A 12,437-nucleotide genomic window follows, 5' to 3' on the forward strand; every position below is an offset into this window, starting at 1 on the left:
TGGTAATAGTGGCTGGGGCACTGGTATGGTATCTCTTCAGGACTCAGGTGCTTGGTAATAGTGGCTGGGGAGCTGGTATTGTATCACTTCAGGACTCAGGTGCTTGGTAATAGTGGCTGGGGCACTGGTATGGTATCTCTTCAGGACTCAGGTACTTGGTAATAGTGGCTGGGGCACTGGTATGGTATCTCTTCAGGACTCAGGTGCTTGGTAATAGTGGCTGGGGCACTGGTATGGTATCACTTCAGGACTCAGGTGCTTGGTAATAGTGGCTGGGGCACTGGTATGGTATCACTTCAGGACTCAGGTGCTTGGTAAGAGTGGCTGGGGCACTGATATTGTATCACTTCAGGACTCAGGTGCTTGGTAATAGTGGCTGGGGCACTGGTATGGTATCACTTCAGGACTCAGGTGCTTGGTAATAGTGGCTTGGGCACTGGTATTGTATCACTTCAGGACTCAGGTGCTTGGTAATAGTGGCTGGGGCACTGGTATGGTATCACTTCAGGACTCAGGTGCTTGGTAATAGTGGCTGGGGCACTGGTATGGTATCACTTCAAGACTCAGGTGCTTGGTAATAGTGGCTGGGGCACTGGTATGGTATCACTTCAGGACTCAGGTGCTTGGTAATAGTGGCTTGGGCACTGGTATGGTGTCTCTTCAAGACCTGGACTCAGGTGCTTGGTAATAGTGGCTTGAGCACTGGTATGGTGTCTCTTCAAGACCTGGACTCAGGTGCTTGGTAATAGTGGCTGGGGCACTGGTATGGTATCACTTCAAGACCAGGACTTGGGTGCTTGGTAATAGTGGCTTGGGCACTGGTATGGTGTCTCTTCAAGACCTGGACTCAGGTGCTTGGTAATAGTGGCTTGGGCACTGGTATGGTGTCTCTTCAAGACCTGGACTCAGGTGCTTGGTAATAGTGGCTTGAGCACTGGTATGGTATCTCTTCAAGACCAGGACTTGGGTGCTTGGTAATAGTGGCTGGGCCACTGGTATGGTGTCTCTTCAAGACCAGGACTCGGGTGCTTGTTAAGAGTGGGCGGGGCACTGGTATGCTGTCTCTTCAAGACCAGGACTCAGGTGCTTGGTAAAAGTGGGCGGGGCACCAGGTTAGTCCAGGGTATAGGGCACAGGTAGTAACACGGGGCACTGAAGGTCAGGCCTCTAATGTCTCACTCTGTCCATGTTAGGTCTCCTGTCTGTCAGCTGTACAGGAGAAGGCTGGGTGGGGATGGAGCTGCAGGTGCCCCTCTGCATCCTGTTCCCAACCCCGGCTCTTCAGCTCCAGGTCCACAGACCCACCTCTCCAGACCCAGGTCTACAGCCCCAGCTCTTCAGCCCCAGCTCTTCAGCCCCAACTCATCAGCTCCAGGTCCACAGACCCACCTCTCCAGACCCAGGTCTACAGCCCCAGTCTGCAGCCCCAGTTGTGTGTGGGGCTATACTGTATGGGTTATGGAGGTTTGACAATTACGTACATTTGAGACGAGGTCACCAATTCACTCTGACCTTTCCTGGGTGATTGTAAAACAATAGCGGTGTGTCGAAATAGCTGGCACATCCTCCATCTATGTTAACCCTTGTGGAGCTAATACTCCCACAGAGTCATCTACAACGTTTTTCAGCCCATAGCAACTGTTAGGCAATGGTTTACTAATTATTAAATGTTTATTCTCGTCCACCTCACTAACATGACACCACATGTACATTATTACATTATATTTTATATATTTTACATTTATATACCACAGGTAGCCAGGTACTAGTATGCGCTAAAATGCTGTTGTATTTGTTCCCCGACAAGTGGACCTGTATGCATTCCAGTTATCATTCTCAACTCCCTGGGGAGTATACACCCAAGCTGCTTAAGAGCGCTAGAGGATTTTTACATTGACCTCACATATTGGGTACTCATTCCATGCTAGGTGACACATTTGAAGTAAGTCACTTGCCCAGGGTAACACCAGAGTTACTATCTTGTGATGTAAAGAATACAATATTTTCATAAATATCTGATACATGTTAACCGGGTTAAGCTCTTTGGTCATGTGGACAAGGCGTCTGACCTCTATCAGAAGATCTGTGGTTCGAATCCCATCACAGGATTCGGACATTTTATGGTCGCTACTCAAGCATTATACCGGATGTACTCCTCAGCACATGATGCAGTGTTTGTGTAACTCAGTTGATCTGTTTCATCTTGCAGCAGTCACACTACAACACAGCTAGGGAGGATGGAGGCTTCACGGCCTCTACCCACATTGAGAATCACATTAAACTCACCAGGTCTTCGGCGGGGTGAGCCAACAGCTTAACCACCAGACCACAAACCGACCTGGGTGCCGTTGTACAAAACAGCCTTTACTAAGGTTGAACTTAGTTACTAAGGTTAATCTTAAGGTAACCTTATCAAAACATTACGCCCGTTGCACAAAACTACCTTAGGACAACCTTAACGTGGACAGGATACTTAGCGGCAACCTTAACTAAGGTTGAACTCTTTAGTGTGGGAGACTCAATTATGTCCGTAGTTACGGTTGAGAGTTATCTCCCCAGCTCGCATCTGCAGACAACTAATATTGCTACTTCAACATGACACAGCCGTCTACCAGTGCACAGAAACGGTGTTGGCAATGAAACTTTACATCAAGTGAGCTGACACTCTTGGCCGATGAAGTCAAGTGTCGCAGCCATGTTTTATTCGGCTCATTTTCTTTCTTTATCCAAACCATGCAAATCTCCAATTTCAGAAAGAAATCCCCCTTTTCCTAAATATCTCAGCTGTCCACTGTCATTGCGTACGAACGCTGTGTTGGTCTTTCGACCAAAGGACGAACTTTGTCTACGAGACAGAAAATGGCTTCGCGAGTGAGTCGATAACGCGATATCAGGTCCAAGTCTGTCAGTGTCTCAAGCTGCATGGTGCGATCTCGGAAAACACGCTGTTTCCTCAAACTTCTCTCAGTTTCCTCACACATCAACAAGAAAGTAGCCATGTTGAAATTCAATGAAGTATCAACCTTAGCGTGGCTAAGGTTGGGTCTGGCCAACCTTAACATTTTCACCTTAACTAAGGCTACCTTAGCGTAAGGTAGTTTCATGCAACAGGGGGTCAACCTTAGTAAAGGCCTAAGGTTAAAACTTAAGGATATAAGGTAACCTTAGCGCTAATGTTGTTTTGTACAACGGCACCCTGGACAATGTAGACAAAGGCTGTCAACTGCCATATATGCTACTCAAAAGAAGTTAAAGAACACTTGATCCTTTCATACGACTCAGTTAATCTATCATGGCATGATAGAGTGAGTGAGTTTTTAAGCCGCTTATAGCAATATTCCAGCAATATCACAGCAGGGGACACCAGAAATGGTCTTCACACATTGGACCCATGTGGGGAATCGAACCTAGGTCTTCAGCGTGACGAGAGAACGCTTTAACCACAAGGCTACCCGACAGCCCCCTGGCATGATGTATTACTTATAGCATAGAGTAATAGTATTACTTATAGCATAGAGTAATAGTATTACTTATAGCATAGAGTAATAGTATTACTTATAGTACAGAGTAATAGTATTACTTATAGCATAGAGTAATAGTATTACTTATAGCATAGAGTAATAGTATTACTTATAGCATAGAGTAATAGTATTACTTATAGTATAGAGTAATAGTATTACTTATAGCATAGAGTAATAGTATTACTTATAGTATAGAGTAATAGTATTACTTATAGCATAGAGTAATAGTATTACTTATAGTATATGAAAGGTATCAGCTGTTCTTTCATTTTTCTTTTGAGAAGTAAATAATAAGATATTATGTGAATACCTTTCAGAATAGAAAGTGTCTTCATCCAGATTCTGTCATCCACTGATCCAGTTGAGATCATAAGAGTTAAGGGTATTCAAAGAAAAACTTGTATGACCTTGAGAACTGGTAAGACAATGAACGTGAAGGCAGGAATGTGACCTTTGTTTATTGTCTTGTCCAACCGTTCCCCTCTCAAACAGAGAATAATTGGCACAGATAAGCGGGGTAATTACCTCTGATATGTGTATGCTCTCCATGGGGGTTGGTGGGACAGGTCAAGTTATCAGTATTATCTGCCCTTGGTTCAGGGTCATACTTCAGTACTGGAACATACCCTGAAGAATCCTGGGAACACCAGGCAGATGCCCGGACCTCGGCAATTGTTTCAAGTTGTGTTTGGGGCAGAATTAGCCTTGCTCCAAGGCCCTACTAAAAAAAATGTCTATGGATGTGTAGTAATTCTATCCTCCTAATAGGCAAATCTAGAAATGCGGACAGTGTCTTATAGGGACAAATTGTTCTTTTTATTAACATAATTTAGAAATAATGACCAAAACTAAAAATTATTGCCTCAGAGACTCGTGTTAGTCAAGGGCAGAACAAACATTCTTGTTTTATTGACGTATTTATTAAAAATTGATAATGTGACTGATAACATGTCTTTTGTTTACTGTATTTTTGTTTATAATTGAATTAAAACTTTTGTTTTAAGAGTTCTTTACAGAAAATAACCTAAAATGAAACCTGACATTTCATTTTTTTAAATACTAATTGATGATAGAATGTAGTAATAAATTTCTCATTAATTGTGTCAGTTTGGTGTTCAAAATTAAAGACTATTAATTTCATGCAGTCTTGACCTCATGTACCAGTGAACCACCTGAAACAGATTATCATGTTGAATATTTACGGGATGGAACTGCTGTTACATATTTTGTTTCAATTCTGTGTCTGATGGATTTGAGATGATTCAGTTCACAACAACAAATCTCTTCCTAATTCAATTTAAATGGAGTTGTTTGATTTTATCAAAATTATATATTTTCAGAGACTAAAGGTAAGTCTACCGTCTCACATGTAGGCTGCCTTCTTAATGACGAGTCCAGATCTCAGGACAAATACAAGACACTCATGATATCAATGTAATCTTACACTTTAATTAGACAAAAAAAATCCATTATAAATAGGCCTATATACTAGCGCCCTATTGACTTTTTTTATGGTTGAATGGAGAAATATTGCTTGTTCACAAAACCTCAGTGTGAAATATGGAGGGTGTGTTGACCTCCCAGATCAGGACATAAAACATATCAGCACTAGCTCCACCAACTCCCAAAACAAAACACAAAAATAACTAAAACCAATTACAATATATTGTAACAACTGTCATTTTCTAATAAACCAAAGTCAGCTCGAGTCATAAGTCTGTGAAAAATGCCATCAGTGTCACAATGGTGCCATTAAAATAGGACGATGCCAGCTACCTCCGCTACCCACAATCTCTGCTCCTCCCCACTCACGAACCTGCTCCTCCCCACTCACGGACCTGCTCCTCCCCACTCACGGACCTGCTCCTCCCCACTCACGGACCTGCTCCTCCCCACTCACGGACCTGCTCCTCCCCACTCACGGACCTGCTCCTCCCCACTCACGGACCTGCTCCTCCCCACTCACGGACCTGCTCCTCCCCACTCACGGACCTGCTCCTCCCCACTCACGGACCTGCTCCTCCCCACTATCGGACCTGCTCCTCCCCACTCACGGACCTGCTCCTCCCCACTCACGGACCTGCTCCTCCCCATTCACGGACCTGCTCCTCCCCACTCACGGACCTGCTCCATAAATAGCAGTAGGAGATGCTGAGGATGTCGGGAACAGCTATCTAGCCTTGCATCAAGGCTGTACAGAAAGAAAAGTCCATGGACATGTATGTGGACTAAGGCCTCCAGTCGCTTACAGGGACAACTTGTTCTTTTTATTTACAGAAACTAGAAATTATGATTTAACTAATAATTATTGCCTCAGAGACTTGTGCAAGTCTAGCAGCTATCTGGTGGTGGTGTTGAGCTATTGGCTACAGGTCATTACAATCGTGATTAACCAGCTTTCCTGGAGGTGAGACCAGAGACCTGTATGCCAGCGTGACAGATTACCGAGAAGGCATCAATCACAGATAGAGAAACGCCTGACCTACATACTCACCATCATGCATAAACAAAAAACACAAAAACAGATAAACGACATACATAAATACCTGATCTGTAACGGCATGTCAGCTTTCATGATGTTTTGATAGTTTTTATCATTTTCGCATCTCACCACAAATAATTGTTATAATCCTTCAGTTCATTGTTTCCGTCAAATTAAAGTTTGTCTGGCAGGGTGTCAATGTGTAGAGGATGGTGATGATAATAGCTTTAATATGGCTTTCTAAGTCTGTCCTAGCATTAGTTTTAGTTGTGTGCTAACTCAAATACTATTATCCTGTCACAATATTACACTAATCTCATTTTACACTGAAACAGGATACATTTACACTCACAGCTTGAAGACATACAATTCACACGGAACAAAAACTATCTTTGAAGCCATCCAGTACCGGGATATCCAGAAACACCTATTTTAGAGGGCCAAATGTTGTTCCAGTATCTTCATGAACAAATTATTAAAAAAAATAATCGTCATCATAGTAGCACCATGACTGTTCTGATATTCATGCCTTCTTTTTAAAAATAATTTGTTAACAATTTCCTCCTATGCTCTTGTTGAAAAACAAAGAATATCTGTTAATAAAGACCATACATGGCTACTTGACATGCTTAAAATGTTTCAAAGTTTTGTACGCTGACATGTCAACACTGAACCTTTGTTGTGGCCACTGACAAACATATCCACTTCAGATAGCACCCACTTACGTGACGGACAAGCCCTCACAACAAACATATTTCTTTAGATTAAATCATAATGTTTCCCTATCAACAAATGTGCAGCAGGAAAACTACAACCACTTTACATAACTATATCTGATATGTTTATGGACAGAAAAAGAAAACATGTTTATCTAACCTCTGAAGCCTACTTTACATTTCCCACAAAACCTGCATGAGCTGTCTTGTAGAGATAGAAAATTAAATTTACAAGACAAAAACTTGCTGCTTGATGGCAACTGTTTGACCTTGTTGAGTATAACTCAAGGAGAATAGTACACTGGCAGGAGATACAGTACATCCTACTTGAGGAGCTATCTGTAGACATATTTACTGGGTATCTAACTGTACACTCCATGTAATCAGCCCTGTCCCTCCATGGAAGGCTGTGGGGGCGGAGGGCACCTCCTTCTGCCATAAACTGCAAGATGAAAGGCTTGCTGCATTCCCAGGATCACAGGTTGCACAGGCTGGATAAATGAGGGTAAATAGTGGAGGCCTATTGCTACAAGCCATAAACGATACAAGGCTGGATAAATCAGGGTAAATAGTGGAGGCCTATTGCTACAAGCCATAAACGAAACAAGGCTGGATAAATGAGGGTAAATAGTGGAGGCCTATTGCTACAAGCCATAAACGATACAAGGCTGGATAAATGAGGGTAAATAGTAGAGGCCTATTGCTACAAGCCATAAACGATACAAGGCTGGATAAATGAGGGTAAATAGTGGAGGCCTATTGCTACAAGCCATAAACGGTACAAGGCTGGATAAGTGAAATAGTGGTCGAGTGGTAGAGCGTCTGCCCAGAGAGTGGCAGGTCGTGTGTGTTCGATCACCGCCCGCGTCATACCAAAAGACATAGAAAGATGGTACTTGTTGTTACCCTGTCTGGCGCTTGGCATTAAGGGGCTAAATCAAGGACTGGTCAGCTCGGAGTCAGTATACTGTCTCTGAGTAGGGTATTCATGTTAAACTGCGGCATGGTATCTCAGTGGGCTTAGCCTTATAAAATCAGCATTATTCCGGACTAGTATGTGCATATAAGTGCAATAATCTTGGACACAATGTTTAACCCCATTTCACCTCACCTTGCCACAAATCATAATGCAATACAAGGCTGGATAAGTGAAATCAGGGACACCTTGCCACGTGCAATAAAACAACATAAGGCTGGATGAATGAAATACTCCCCTTTCTGCCACCATGTCATCTAATCAGACGTGGGTATCATTCTCCTGAATGTCTCTCCCTGATTAAGTCAAGCCACACTGACAATACACAACACTCCCTCCGACAGACTCAATGTACAGATATCTGAGCAGGCAGGCAGCACCGTCAGGCTACGTCTTCCTAAGTAATGGCAATACGTAGGTTATCTCGACTACCAGGGCAGCAGTGACAGCTGACGATGGCCTTAAGTGGCATGTAATATTCATAATGTTGCTATCTACATACGTTAATTGGATATATAAGGAAAAACATGTTTTTACCATTTATTTAAATCACACATGATCTTTGTCTACAGCAAAGCTTGCACACTAAAAGCTATAGTGATTTTATCTGAATTCATACAAGTTTCCCACATATTCCCCAATCTAGTGAGGGTGTTGATGTGTAGGAGACAGATATCACTTTTTCCATAAGGGTTTCTGTGTCTGAGTTTAATGGATATAGGGCTTAGAACATTAGAACACTTGTATACATTTAACTATTTTTTCAGAATCATTTTATAACACTAGCAGAGTTGCTTCTGGACAATTGTATCTTAAAGTATGCCCCATGGGAATGGCTGAATTTTGAGTCTTTTTTGCTGGAGTATTGTTTCCTAGGTCGAGGAAACCCTAGATTTTACAGTTTAGGAATCTTGGATTAGGGGGTTCATGTTGGGGCGTTCAAGCAAGAGGGACGGTGGCTGAATCAGGTTCAGTTACATTGTCACAGTGATCACAGTTAGCTGTAGTTCCAGATTGTGTGGCAACAGATCCATGCCAGCGTCCGAAGGTAAGATTGAATTATCATGAATGTGCACAATTTTACATTTTCAGAATTATTCTATGGCTGCCTAAAGATAATGCTTTTGGCAAATACTAGGACATTTCAAGATATTTTATTCTAATTCATGGCCTTTTTTTCAAGTTTAATAACATGTCGGCCCTTTCAAGTCAAAAGTTTAAATTCCAGGCACTTGCAAGATACATGGGAGCCTTGTATCACTAACTGGTGTGTTTGGCAGAGTTGTAGTTTACAGTTCGAGCTCCTACCTTCACTCACTCACTCACTCCCTTACTCCCTCACACAAAACCCACTCACTCACCCACTCACTCACCCACCTACCCATTCACTCACACAAAACCCACTCACCCACCCACTCACTCACCCACCCACTCACTCACTCACTCACACAAAAACCCACTCACCCACCCACTCACTCACCCACCCACCCACTCACTCACTCACACAAAACCCACTCACCCACCCACTCACTCACTCACACAAAACCCACCCATCCAACCACCCACCGACTCACTCACTCACACAAGACGTAATATTACTACGGCCTTCTTTAGAAAGTCTCACACCATAACACAGACCTCCAATGGTCCAAGACGTAATGTCACTAAGGCCTTCTTAAGTAAGTCTCACACCATAACACAGACCTCCAATGGTCCAAGACGTAATGTCACTTAGGCCTTCTTAAGTAAGTCTCACACCATAACACAGACCTCCAATGGTCCAAGACGTAATGTCACTTAGGCCTTCTTAAGTAAGTCTCACACCATAACACAGACTTCCGATGGTCCAAGACGTAATGTCACTAAGGCCTTCTTAAGTAAGTCTCACACCATAACACAGACCTCCGATGGTCCAAGACGTAATGTCACTACGGCTTTCTTAAGTAAGTCTCACACCATAACACAGACTTCCGATGGTCTAAGACGTAATGTCACTAAGGCCTTCTTAAGTAAGTCTCACACAATAACACAGACCTCCGATGGTCCAAGACGTAATGTCACTACGGCTTTCTTAAGTAAGTCTCACACAATAACACAGACCTCCAATGGTCCAAGACGTAATGTCACTTAGGCCTTCTAACGTAAGTCTCACACCATAACACAGACCTCCAATGGTCCAAGACGTAATGTCACTAAGGCCTTCTTAAGTAAGTCTCACACCATAACACAGACCTCCAATAGTCCAAGACGTAAGGTCACTTAGGCCTTCTTAAGTAAGTCTCACACCATAACACAGACCTCCGATGGTCCAAGACGTAATGTCACTACGGCTTTCTTAAGTAAGTCTCACACCATAACACAGACTTCCGATGGTCTAAGACGTAATGTCACTAAGGCCTTCTTAAGTAAGTCTCACACCATAACACAGACTTCGGATGGTCTAAGACGTAATATCACTACGGCCTTCTTAAGTAAGTCTCACACCATAACACAGACTTCGGATGGTCTAAGACGTAATATCACTACGGCCTTCTTAAGTAAGTCTCACACCATAACACAGACTTTGGATGGTCTAAGACGTAATATTACTACGGCCTTCTTAAGTAAGTCTCACACCATAACACAGACTTTGGATGGTCTAAGACGTAATATCACTACGGCCTTCTTAAGTAAGTCTCACACCATAACACAGACTTTGGATGGTCTAAGACGTAATATTACTACGGCCTTCTTAAGTAAGTCTCACACCATAACACAGACTTTGGATGGTCTAAGACGTAATGTCACTACGGCCTTCTTAAGTAAGTCTCACACAATAACACAGACTTCCGATGGTCCAAGATGTAATGTCACTAAGGCCTTCTTAAGTAAGTCTCACACAATAACACAGACCTCGGATGGTCTAAGACGTAATGTCACTACGGCCTTCTTAAGTAAGTCTCACACCATAACACAGACTTCCGATGGTCTAAGACGTAATGTCACTAAGGCCTTCTTAAGTAAGTCTCACACCATAACACAGACCTCTAATGGTCCAAGACGTAATTTCACTACGGCCTTCTTAAGTAAATCTCACACCATAACACAGACTTCCGATGGTCTAAGACGTAATGTCACTACGGCCTTCTTAAGTAAGTCTCACACCATAACACAGACTTCCGATGGTCTAAGACATAATGTCACTAAAGCCTTCTTAAGTAAGTCTCACACCATAACACAGACTTCCGATGGTCTAAGACGTAATATCACTACGGCCTTCTTAAGTAAGTCTCACACCATAACACAGACTTCCGATGGTCCAAGACGTAATGTCACTACGGCCTTCTTAAGTAAGTCTCACACCATAACACAGACTTCCGATGGTCCAAGATGTAATGTCACTAAGGCCTTCTTAAGTAAGTCTCACACCATAACACAGACCTCCGATGGTCCAAGACGTAATGTCACTACGGCTTTCTTAAGTAAGTCTCACACAATTACACAGACCTCCGATGGTCCAAGACGTAATGTCACTAAGGCCTTCTTAAGGAAGTCTCACACAATAACACAGACCTCGGATGGTCTAAGACGTAATGTCACTACGGCTTTCTTAAGTAAGTCTCACACAATAACACAGACCTCGGATGGTCCAAGACGTAATGTCACTACGGCCTTCTTAAGTAAGTCTCACACCATAACACAGACCTCGGATGGTCCAAGACGTAATGTCACTACGGCCTTCTTAAGTAAGTCTCACACCATAACACAGACTTCCGATGGTCTAAGACGTAATGTCACTTTGTAGAGCTCTGCCCATGAAGGGTTAACAGGAAACTGCAATTTGTGAAACCTACCAGTTTAGACAGGTATGTAAAGAGCCTGTGTTTTTCTGATGAGCCTGAAGATAACAAGTTGTAGTTTGAAGAGAGAAATGTAAAAACAGAATGCTCCCTCCTTTTCAAAGCGATGCTTGTTGTCTGTGTATTTGTGCGGATCTGAATCCAACAGGGCTGCAGTGGTGGATGTGATCTCTGTACATACTCCCTGTACATACTCCCTGTACATGCTCCCTGTACATACTCCCTGTACATACTCCCTGTACATACTCCCTGTACATACTCCCTGTACATACTCCCTGTACATGCTCCCTGTACATGCTCCCTGTACATACTCCCTGTACATGCTCTCTGTACATACTCCCTGTACATACCCCCTGTACATACCCCCTGTACATGCTCCCTGTACATGCTCCCTGTACATACTCCCTGTACATACTCCCTGTACATACTCCCTGTACATGCTCCCTGTACATGCTCCCTGTACATACTCCCTGTACATACTCCCTGTACATGCTCCCTGTACATACTCCCTGTACATACTCCCTGTACATGCTCCCTGTACATGCTCCCTGTACATACCCCCTGTACATACCCCCTGTACATGCTCCCTGTACATGCTCCCTGTACATGCTACCTGTACATACTCCCTGTACATCCTCCCTGTACATGCTACCTGTACATACTCCCTGTACATACTCCCTGTACATACTCCCTGTACATACCCCCTGTACATGCTCCCTGTACATGCTCCCTGTACATACCCCCTGTACATACCCCCTGTACATGCTCCCTGTACATACTCCCTGTACATGCTACCTGTACATGCTCCCTGTACATACTCCCTGTACATGCTCCCTGTACATACTCTCTGTACATACTCTCTGTACATACTCTCTGTACTACAGTCGTAGCACTAAGGTGATC

General features: G+C 43.3%; 2 protein-coding genes across 2 annotated transcripts in view; one reads left to right on the forward strand and one right to left on the reverse strand.

The window, feature by feature from the left end:
- The window catches only part of LOC139444878 (sarcospan-like), a 54,445-nt gene that overhangs the window by 31,518 nt on the left and 10,490 nt on the right, over positions 1 to 12,437 (reverse strand). The window lies entirely within an intron of this gene.
- LOC139444876 (A-kinase anchor protein 7-like) overlaps positions 8,612 to 12,437 on the forward strand; it is a 51,681-nt gene continuing 47,855 nt past the window's right edge. Inside the window, exon 1 of the mRNA XM_071225876.1 lies at positions 8,612 to 8,743. The gene's annotated coding sequence lies outside the window, so the exon portion shown is untranslated. The remainder of the gene's footprint in view (positions 8,744 to 12,437) is intronic.

The sequence above is a fragment of the Haliotis cracherodii genome, unplaced genomic scaffold, assembly GCF_022045235.1.
Source record: "Haliotis cracherodii isolate W230 unplaced genomic scaffold, xgHalCrac1.p SCAF_6, whole genome shotgun sequence".
Classification (NCBI taxonomy): Eukaryota; Metazoa; Mollusca; class Gastropoda; order Lepetellida; family Haliotidae; genus Haliotis; species Haliotis cracherodii.